Raw genomic sequence first — 10,576 nt, forward strand, 5'->3', positions numbered from 1 at the left:
TTTCTTCTCGCAACGTTGCACAAAATACCGTTTACTTTCCGCCGAGTTTTCATTCATTGCATTCGATCGGGCAACTCTTCGAGAGAATGTTCGGCGCATAATCTCGAACAGTCTTTCTTCTATCGTAGTAATTAAATCGCGTGGCCTCTCTATCCTTCTCTCGCGTGATTTCGTTCGAACATAATATTCCAACGGCGCGCGGTCGAACAGGTTCGAGAAATCGTTGAAGCGATCGCGAGGATAAAAAGGGGGCGGGCCCTGCGGAGAAGAAGAAGAAGAAGAAATCGTATCTCGAGACGCGTCCAGCGTTCACGAAACGGTCGGAGCCGCGTTTCGAGGCGAGCGCACACCGTGTGCCCGGCGATGCGCGCGGGAATCGAATCGGGGACAAAGTAAAAATTGAATGAGACGGACGAAGAATCGGACAGATGATTCCCGAGGAACGCTTTCTTCCGACCGGCGAGACGGAAGCTTGCCGACCGGAATAGCCCTGGATCAATTAGACGACGACGAGTCGGAAGACGAGCTTTCGGAAAAACGGGTTAATCAACGAGATACCTCTTGCAGCCATTGTGCTATTGAAACGACGACGGAATGGAAGGAAGCTTACTTTGTGTAAGATCATTTCGTATAAATTCTTTGTTCGAACGAAGCTTGACGGTGTTTCTTTCTTTTTCCTTTTCCTTCTTTTTTTTTTGATCGGTGCTTTTAATAATCGTTTCGAATTTCTTCGACTGTCTATCGTGGCAAGGGAATTGCATGCAAGTTGCATCACGCGGTGCATCGTTTCACGAACATTCGTGTTTCGTTGACAATAATACAATACAATATAATAATATAATAATAATATAATAATAATATAATAATAATATAATAATAATATAATAATAATATTATAATAATATTATAATAATATAATATAACAATACAATATTAATTGTCCCGGATATTTAATTTCTCGAATACGCTCGACATCGAAATTAAAGGATCGCGAATTTCTGGCCGAAGAATGGTCGATCTTCGAACAGCAGTAACTACGTCAAAAATTATCATAAAATTCCGCCTTTCCTCTCAAATTAAAGCTTGAAATCTCTACCTCGCGACACCGTATTTCAATTTTCAACGTCGCGCATCCCTGCGACCGTAGCATCGAAAATCTGCGGGCACGTTCGCGACGCGCGTTCATCGTTCGAAGCGCCGTAACTTCGCGAGAAAAAATCGCAGCGACTCGATTCCGCCTTCGAATCAAAGGGGAAAGTCCGAACTTTGCGACCGTGTGAACGGCGTGCTCGAGAAAAATTGTTCCAGGTCCGTGGAGGGCGTTCGACATCGCGCTTTTTCGGTATCGCGAGCACGCCCTGCGGATTTAGGATGCCACGGTCGCGGGGACGCGCGACGTCGAAAATTAGAATACGACGTCGTAAAGTAGAATTTTCGAGCTTCGATTCGAGAGAAAAGTCATATTTCTGCGACGGCGTTTAACGAAGTTACAGCTGTTCGAATATCGACCGTTCGTCGGCCAAAAATTAGCGACGCTTTCGATTCAACCGTCGAGCGTATTTCTTCGTTGTCGCGCACCGTTTCCAGGCGAAATTCACAGCCGCGATATCGCGATTCTCTTCTAATCTTATTTTTATAACGATGCGAACACCTTCGCGCAGCATCGGCCTCGAAATATTCTAAACATCTTGAAATTTCAGAATATGTTTTTACTTTTCACTAAAATTACAATTTAAATAGCCGATGGAGGCGCCGCCTTTTTACGCACGCGCTCGTTAACAAAAAGTGTTCGCGCGACGAACGCGGTTCCTTTTCCGTTTAATTAATATCGGTCTCGCAACATTGCTTTCATTCTATCGTTCTCTCCGCGGAGGTCGAACCGCGCACCGCGAGATTGTAAACCGCGGATCGCTCGAGCAATATTTCCAACAGCGTATAAAAATGTACCGTTATAAAAAGCTCGACGAAATGAATTCCGATAGATTTCGTCGTCGCGAAATTATTAATCGGAAAAACTTTCCTCTGGCCACGGACACGATCGAATGATCGGCGCGACGTCGATTGCTCCGCTCGTCGACGAGAGAACCGTCGTTGCATCGTAACATCGTTGCAACGGTGTTCGTTGCCGGCCCGTTGCATAAGCAAACGGATCTTAATATTATCGCATGAAATTACGTAAAGTTATTAGAGAAGCATGGGCGTCGCAGCGCGGCCGAATTCAGATTTGCAAGATTTTACGGCGCTCGAAAGACCGTGGACGCGGCGCGGCCGCGCCGACGTCCGACGCTTTATTAGAGTTTTATTGAAATTTTCCGGCGGGGACCGGCCCCGCGAACTATATCCAGGCGCATGACGGACTCGAGATTCATTTTATATTTATGATACATAAATTTGCTTTTCACGTGGAAGTTTTTGTTGGCGTTCGAAATCGCCGGCCGGAGCCAGTCAACTTTCGACCGACGCGAGAAGAAAGCATGAAAGCAGAGTCGGGTGGAACTTTTATTCGGACGACGGATTCTATTCGGATGATGTCCGATCGAGCATAAATTGATCCGGGTAAATATTTGGTCGGAGGGAAATTGATGTGGATAGAAATTTAGTCGAATAAAAGAGTTTATACGAATGAAGAATTATTCGAATTATTCGAGTAAAGAATTATTCGAATTATTCGAATTATTCGAGTAAAGAGTTATTCGAATTATTCGAGTAAAGAGTTATTCGAATAAAGAATTATTCGAAGAAAGAATAATTCGAATTAATTAATTAATTAGGAATTATTCGAATTAATTAATTAAATAGGAATTATTCGAATTAATTATTTAATTAGGAATTAATTAGGAATATTTCCTTATTTGAATAATTCAAATAAAGAATTTTTCGAATAAAGAATTTTTCGAATTATTCGAATTAAAAGATTATTCGAATAAAGAATTCGTCGAATTATTCGAATAAAGTATTTTTCGAATAAAGAATTTGTCGAATTATTCGAATAAAGTATTTTTCGGATTATTCGAATTAAAAGATTATTCGAATAAAGAATTCGTGGAATTATTCGAATGAAAAAAGAATTATTCGACTAAAGAATTCGTCGAATTATTCGAACGAAAAAACAATTATTCGACTAAAGAATGTCTCGAATTATTCGAATAAAAGAAATTATTCGAATACAGAATTTTTCGAATTGTTAAACAAAAAAAATTATTCGAACAGAAAGATCACTCGAACACAAAAATCATCATCATCATCGTTCGAATAAACGAACGGAAAATAATGTCCAACGAAAAATGCATCATCCGAATAAAATATTCGACCGAACGAAACTCATTCGGGGACGATAATCTCGGAGAAATATTTATTCGAAACGCACCGATAATAATAATAATTTCATTCGTTATACTCGAACATCGAAAACAGAATCCGCGTGAAATTTGCAATTCGATCGACTTCGTTGCATTTTAATGGTGTTAGAATAACATTATATATAGAGCGTCGGTCGGCGCGGTCGCGTATCATATATAATTATTTATCGAATTAATCGGGCTAGCGGCGTGAAGCGTGGAATATTCGTTGATGACACGTGGTATATCCGACGTTTTCACGAACTTATAATACGTTTCGTTACGAACGCGCGACGTCCGCCGCCCACACTCTCGTACGAACGTCACCGGCCTCCTCTGTTCCAATCGTATATTCTCTATATTAAATTCCAGCTGCTTATTTGCCTGTCCATTCAATTTCAACTTTTCCTCCGAGGCGAACGCGCGAGCCTCAATTTTATTCCCCCGCGCGTGCACGTCGCATTCTGTTTGCTCCGTCGAAACGGTGAAAGACGTTGCGAAATGAGGAGTCGGTTGTTTTTTTTATCCACACACACGCGCGCGCGCGCGCACACACACACACACACACACACACACACACACACACACACAGAGAGAGAGAGAGAGAGAGAGAGAGAGAGAGAGAGAGAGGGAGGGAGAGAAATCGAGAGAGAAAGAGAGAGAGAGAGGGATACAGAGAGAAATTGTGAGGGAGAGAAAAATCGAGAGAGACAGAGAGAGAGAGAGAGAAATTGAGAGAGAGAGAGATAGGGAGAGAGAGATACAAATCGAGAGAGAGAGAGAGAGAAAGAGAAATTGAGAGGGAGTGAAAAGTCGAGAGAGAGAGAGAGAGAGAGAGAAATTGTGAGGGTGAGAGAAATCGGGAGAGAGAGAGAGAGAGAGAGAGAGAGGAATTGAGAGACAGAGAAATCGGGAGGGAGAGAGAGAGAAATCAAGAGAGAGAGAGAGAGAGAGAAATTGAGAGACAGAGAAATCGAGAGATAGAGAGAGAGAGAGAGAGAGAGAAATCGAGAGAGAGAGAGAGAGGGATAGAGAGAGAAATTGTGAGGGAGAGAAAAATCGAGAGAGACAGAGAGAGAGAGGAATTGAGAGATAGAGAGAGTGGGAGAGAGAGAGAGAAATCGGTAGAGAGAGAAATTGTGAGGGAGAGAAATTAAGAGAGAGGGAGAGAAATTGAGTGAGAGAGAGAAATTGAGAGACAGAGAAATCGAGATAGAGAGAGAGAGAGAGAGAGAGAGAGAGAGGGAGAGAAATGGAGAGAGAGTGAAATCGAGATAGAGAGAGAGAGAGAGCGAGAAATTGAGAGAGAAAAATTGTGAGGGATAGAGTAATCGAGATAGAGAGAGAGAAAGAGAGAGAGAGAAAAAAATCGAGAGAGAGAGAGAGAGAGGGAGAGAGAGGAATCGTGAGAGAAAAATTGAGAGAAAGAGAGAGGAATCGCGAGAGAAAAATTGTGAGCGGGGGGGGGGAATAGAGAGACAGATAGGGGTGACATTTCGTTCCCAGGAACACGGACCGGATCAGAGTCCCGGTAAAGCCAACAAACTGCGCGCGGCGGACGTGACGCAACCGTAAATCGGTTGCCGCGTGCCAGAAAGGCTCCATCGTTCCGCGAGAAGATTGTCGCGATTCCGGACGTGAATTGCCCCGCTAGCAATTACCCGCGGGGATTTGCCAGCTGCGTTTTTCACCCGAGACGCGATCACGTTCTCCGTTTAGGGCCGGACATTTGTCCGGCCTCCACACGTTTGCAAGAGCATATCGAAAATGTCCAAGTTTAACGAAATGCAGGGGCTTTATAAAATTTGTTTCGGAGATGCCGTTTGCAGTCGAACAAAGTTCAATCCTTTCTCTTTAATTTAAGAAAAAAGAATCGCTGCTGCGATTTTTTCCCGCAAAGTTGCAGCACTTTAAAGTAAGAGAACAAATTCGGTTAACAATTGGCCAACTTTGACCGTCGATACCTCCGCGGAAAGTCATCGCAGGAACATGACTTTTTTTTAAAATTGAAGCTTGAAATCTGCACTTTAAAATACTGTTCCTTAATTTTAACTTCGACGCGCCCTCGCCACTGTAACCCTTTAAATGCGAGGCAATGTTCGTCGAGACAAGTTTGCGAGGCCATATCGAAAATGTCAAAGTTTAACGAAATGTAGGGACTTTATAAAATTTATTTCGAAGATGCCGTTTAGAGTGGAATAAAGTTCGATCCTTCCTCTTTAATTTAAGAAAAATTGATCATTGCTGCGATTTTTTCCTGCAAAGTTGCAGCACTTTAAAGTAAGAGAACAAATTCGGTTAACAATTGGCCAACTTTGATCGTCGATATCTCCGCGAAAAGTCATCGCAGGATCATGACTTTTTTTTTTAAATTGGAGCTTGAAACCTGCACTTTAAAATACCGTTCCTTAATTTCAACTTCGACGCGCCCTCGCCACTGTAACTCTTTAAATGCGAGGCAATGTTCGTCGAAGCACGTTTGCAAGAGCATATCGAAAATGTTCAAGTTTAACGAAATGCAGGGACTTTATAAAATTTATTTCGAAGATGTCGTTTGCAGTGGAATAAAGTTCGATTCTTTCTCTTTAATTTAAGAAAAATTGATCGTTGCTGCGATTTTTTCCCGCAAGGTTACAGTTACACTTTAAAGTAACCCAGTTACAGGCACAGCGAACGTATTTCGAGGCATCCCGTTGAAAAGGCATTGCGAATTGCGAGCGCAGAGTTCAGAAGCGAGTTTCATCTATTGTCCGGAGCCCTTAGCGCCCTCCCGGATGACGTTGTTTGCGCGAAGAAAATATCGCCGGAGCCGTGTGTTTAGGGACGATCGAACGGGAACACACAGGGACTGGTGAAATTGTTTGTCGGTATCGTTTGCCCTGCCCGACGCCCTGTAATCGAGACGACTATTCTGGGCTCGGCCAGTGCACACGACAGAGTTCGACGGACCCTCTCGGCTCTTATTAAGCCAGCTGGAATTCAGAGATGATGCATTTTAGATATCGTTTATCCCGTAAGTGGCCTCGGTCCAGTTCGTCGGAATCCCGATCCGATTATTTCAGTTACATTTAAAGTGCTGTAACTTTGCGGGAAAAAATCGCAGCAACGATCAATTTTCCTTAAATTAAAGAGGAAGGATCAAACTTTATTCCACTGCAAACGGCATCTTCGAAACAAATTTTATAAAGCCCCTGCATTTCGTTAAACTTGGACATTTTCGATATGGCCTCGCAAACTTGTCTCGACGAACATTGCCTCGCATTTAAAGGGTTACAGTGGCGAGGTCGCGTCGAAGTTAAAATTAAGGAACAGTATTTTAAAGTGCAGGTTTCAAGCTTCAATTTAAAAAAAAAGTCATGTTCCTGCGATGACTTTTCGCGGAGGTATCGACGGTCAAAGTTGGCCAATTTTTATCCGAATTTGTTCTCTTACTTTAAAGTGCTGCAACTTTGCGGGAAAAAATCGCAGCAGCGATCAATTTCCCTTAAATTAAAGAGGAAGGATCAAACTTTATTCCACTGCAAACGGCATCTTCGAAACAAATTTTATAAAGCCCCTGCATTTCGTTAAACTTGGACATTTTCGATATGGCCTCGCAAACGTGCCTCGACGAACATTGCCTCGCACTTAAAGGGTTCCAGTGGCGAGGACGCGTCGAAGTTAAAACCGAGAAACAGTGTCTTAAAGTTCAGGCTTCGAGCTCCAATTTAAAAAAAAATTCATGATCCTGCGATGACTTTTCGCGGAGTTATCGACGGTCAAAGTTGGCCAACTTTCATCCGAAATTGTTCCACGCTACAATTTTTTCGAGCAGCGCGTTTATTAATAAACAATTTTCAACATTTTCTCGACAAACGAAGGACGAACTAGGACCCTGTTCAAAGTGTCCGCAACATCGTATCGTTTATACGATCGCGAATTAGGAAGAATTTACTGTATCGCGCGCGAGTTTTGTCCGAACATTTTTTATTTTCCATTTAACATCGCCAATGAAATATGTTTATTGAAAGTCCGAATTGAAAGCCGGTACGGGATGGTTCGCGACCTAAAGAGAAAATCCCATCTTTAACAAGACGAAAATGCGATAACCATGTGGTCGTGGACGACCGAGAATGATTATTCGGTAAAACGGTTCCGAAACGAGAGCTCGGCAGCTGCAAAACGGAGGCGAAAGGTCCGAGAAGTCGCGTCGCAGGAGTCCCAATTGAAGCTTTTCAGCTGCGAAACTTCCGTACACGAGGCTTTCAACTTCTTCAGACCGGCGCGCAACACACATACACACACACATACACAGAGGAATTTTCTTTGAGCGTGCTTCCGCCGATCGAAGCCCCGAAAGCACGAAGTTTTTGACCTCGTCCGGACCCGAGGTCACCCAGCATGCGAGTGATGTATCGAATAATTTTCGCCCGACAATTTGGAGAATCGTGTCTCAATCGCTATAATTAAAATAAATTATTGATTTAATTAAAATTAAAATTAAATGAAAATTGAAATTAAAATTGAAGTTGAAATCGAAATTGAAGATGCAATCGTAATTGTAATTGAAAATGTAATTGTAATTGAAAATGTAATTCTAATTGAAAATTCAATTGTAATTGAAATTGAAATTGAAATGCGATTATAATTGAAATTGAAATACGATTATAATTGAAATTGAAAATGTGATTGTAATTGAAATTGAATTAAAAATTCAATTGTAATTGAAATTGGAATTGAAAATGTAATTAAAATTGGAATTGGAATTGAAATTGAAATTAAAAATGCAATTGTAATTGAAAATTCGATTGTAATTGAAATTGGAATTGAAATTGGAATTGGAAATGTAATTGAAATTGGAATTGAAATTGGAATTGGAAATGTAATTGAAATTGGAATTGAAATTGGAATTGGAAATGTAATTGAAATTGGAATTGGAATTGAAAATGTAATTAAAATTGAAAATGTAATTGGAATTGGAATTGAAATTGTAATTGAAAATGCAATTGCAATTGTAATTGAAAATTCGTTTGTAATTGAAATTGCAATTGTAATTGAAAATTCGTTTGTAATTGAAATTGAAATAAAAAATACAATTATAATTGAAATTGAAATAAAAGATACAATTATAATTGAAATTGAAATATCGTAGTCCGCGGCAGCTCTCCAATGAATACACAAAGCGAAGCAGCCTTTGCGTATAATAATTCGCGCCGCTCGTCGAGCTCGCCTCTCATTGGTCAGCGCGTATATCTCCTTAATAACTCGCTAACTTCGCCTTGGAAAAAATTCCTGCAAAGGAAAAAAAGTTACTTCGAACGACCTCTCCTCAAGAACCGCTCAGATCCCAATTACGAGTGACTTTCGGGACACCCTGTATACCGTGGACCGGTCTTCAAAGAATTTATAAAGCGCGCAAGTCTTTGCGTAAAATAATAAAGCGAGTGCAAGTTGTGCCAGCCGTTCTCGCAGTCGGATCCGCTGCTGGCCGCCGGGAGAGTGGGGGGAGTAGCGGTGCCGCCGGGAGAGTGGGAGGAGTGGGGAAGCGCCGCTTTTCAGCGACTGCGAGGGCAAAGTTACGTAAAACGTCTGGCTTTGTCCGCGCGGAGGAGGAATTTACGTAATTATTTGCGTAGGCAGCGCGAGGAGACAGCGAGACGAAAAAACCGGGATAAGAATAAAAGAGAGAACCGACACGAGCCGAGAGAAAACGTCGTTCCCTCTTCGGTGATTAATATTAAACAACGCGAGCGAGAGAGAGAGAGAAGCGTAATATTCAGTCGGTGATGCACGCGGGACCGTCAACGCGCTCGCTTAAACGGTCGTCCCTCGTGACTTCCAACATGGCGACCGGCGCGGCGCGGCCAATCGTGCGCGCGCTAACGCGTCCTATGATTACACAGGGAGAGAGAAAGCGACTCCGCGTTGTGGGGATAACGTTGCAAAAACCAGCTCTCGCGGTAAGATGCTCGGGTAATATGGGCGGCGCAAACGTGTCGCGACGTTCTCAGCGTTCGGATTAAATTGGCCGAAAATGGCGCTTAGATGAACGTACGTACCTTTTTGTACGATTTGTAGATTTCACGCACCTGCGGAGAAGAACGTTTGCCGCACGAAATTATATGAAACGGCGACGTTCGTTTTCCGGTCTTCGTTTAGCCGAGATTTTTTGAAGTCGTTGCATGGTGCACTGGTTCGTTTTATCGTTTAAAAAGAATTCTAGTTGTTCGGTGCAGCTTGAAAAATACCGTTATACCGTTTTTCTAGTGATTTTAGAAATATACAGTTACTCGCATAATTGAGCACAGCGTAGATTTGTTGATATAAAGTAGGTTTATAGTAATTTCGTTCGTATGAATTTAATTTAACGATATATTTAAGATAAATTAATATAAGTATTCTTTTAATAGTAATAAATAATAATGAATAAATAAGTAATAAATAAATAATGAATAAATAAGTAATAAATAATAATAAATAACTAATAAGTAAATAATAAATAATAATGAATAAATAATAAATAAATAATAAATAAATAATAACAAATAACTAATAAGTAAATAATAAATAATAATGAATCAATAATAAATAATAATAAATAAATAATAAATAAGTAATAAATAATAATAAATAAATAATAAATAAGTAATAAATAATAATAAATAAATAATGAATAATAATAAAGAAATAATAAGATGAAAATATCGTCCCTAGAATAAGGAAGAAAAAAGCAGGCGAAACTTGAATATTTTGAGACTTGGAGAAAGCTCGCTCGAAAAAGAAGAAGGTTAACTTCGTCGATTCACAATTTTTCACCGTTCAAGTGGTTAATTAATATTTTCTTTACGAACGTAGGATGATTCCTCGGAGGAAAACGTATGAATTTATTGCATCGTTTTTCGACAAAAATAACGATTCATTATTTCGCCGTCTCATAGCAGAGCGTGGTTTCGATCCACGGACCTCTGGGTTATGGGCCCAGCACGCTTCCACTGCGCCACTCTGCTGTTGGGATTCCCTTCGTTTAAATAGCATTTGCTCGGCCAGTTCGATTCGCGCGGAATTTCGAAGAACATCGAGCATCTATCGACGCGAGCCGAAATTACTTTCTTGGCCGATCCGAGTAGAAAAAAAAACGTCGATGCAATTGTCGGTTACTATTCGTTCGATTCTGTATGGACCCACGCCTCGCTGCAATTATCACGATCGCGATTCTAGGAGAACCGGCGTTATCGACGATTGTCTCGGGACCGCTTTGT

General features: G+C 41.2%; 1 non-coding gene across 1 annotated transcript; it reads right to left on the reverse strand.

Moving 5' to 3' along the window:
- Positions 1–10,252: 10,252 nt before the first annotated feature.
- On the reverse strand, positions 10,253–10,324 carry TRNAM-CAU (transfer RNA methionine (anticodon CAU)). Its single transcript has one exon. It is a non-coding gene; the product is annotated as a tRNA-Met (tRNA).
- Between the last annotated feature and the right edge of the window lie 252 nt (positions 10,325–10,576).

This window comes from Megalopta genalis, unplaced genomic scaffold, assembly GCF_051020955.1.
Source record: "Megalopta genalis isolate 19385.01 unplaced genomic scaffold, iyMegGena1_principal scaffold0037, whole genome shotgun sequence".
Lineage (NCBI taxonomy): Eukaryota > Metazoa > Arthropoda > Insecta > Hymenoptera > Halictidae > Megalopta > Megalopta genalis.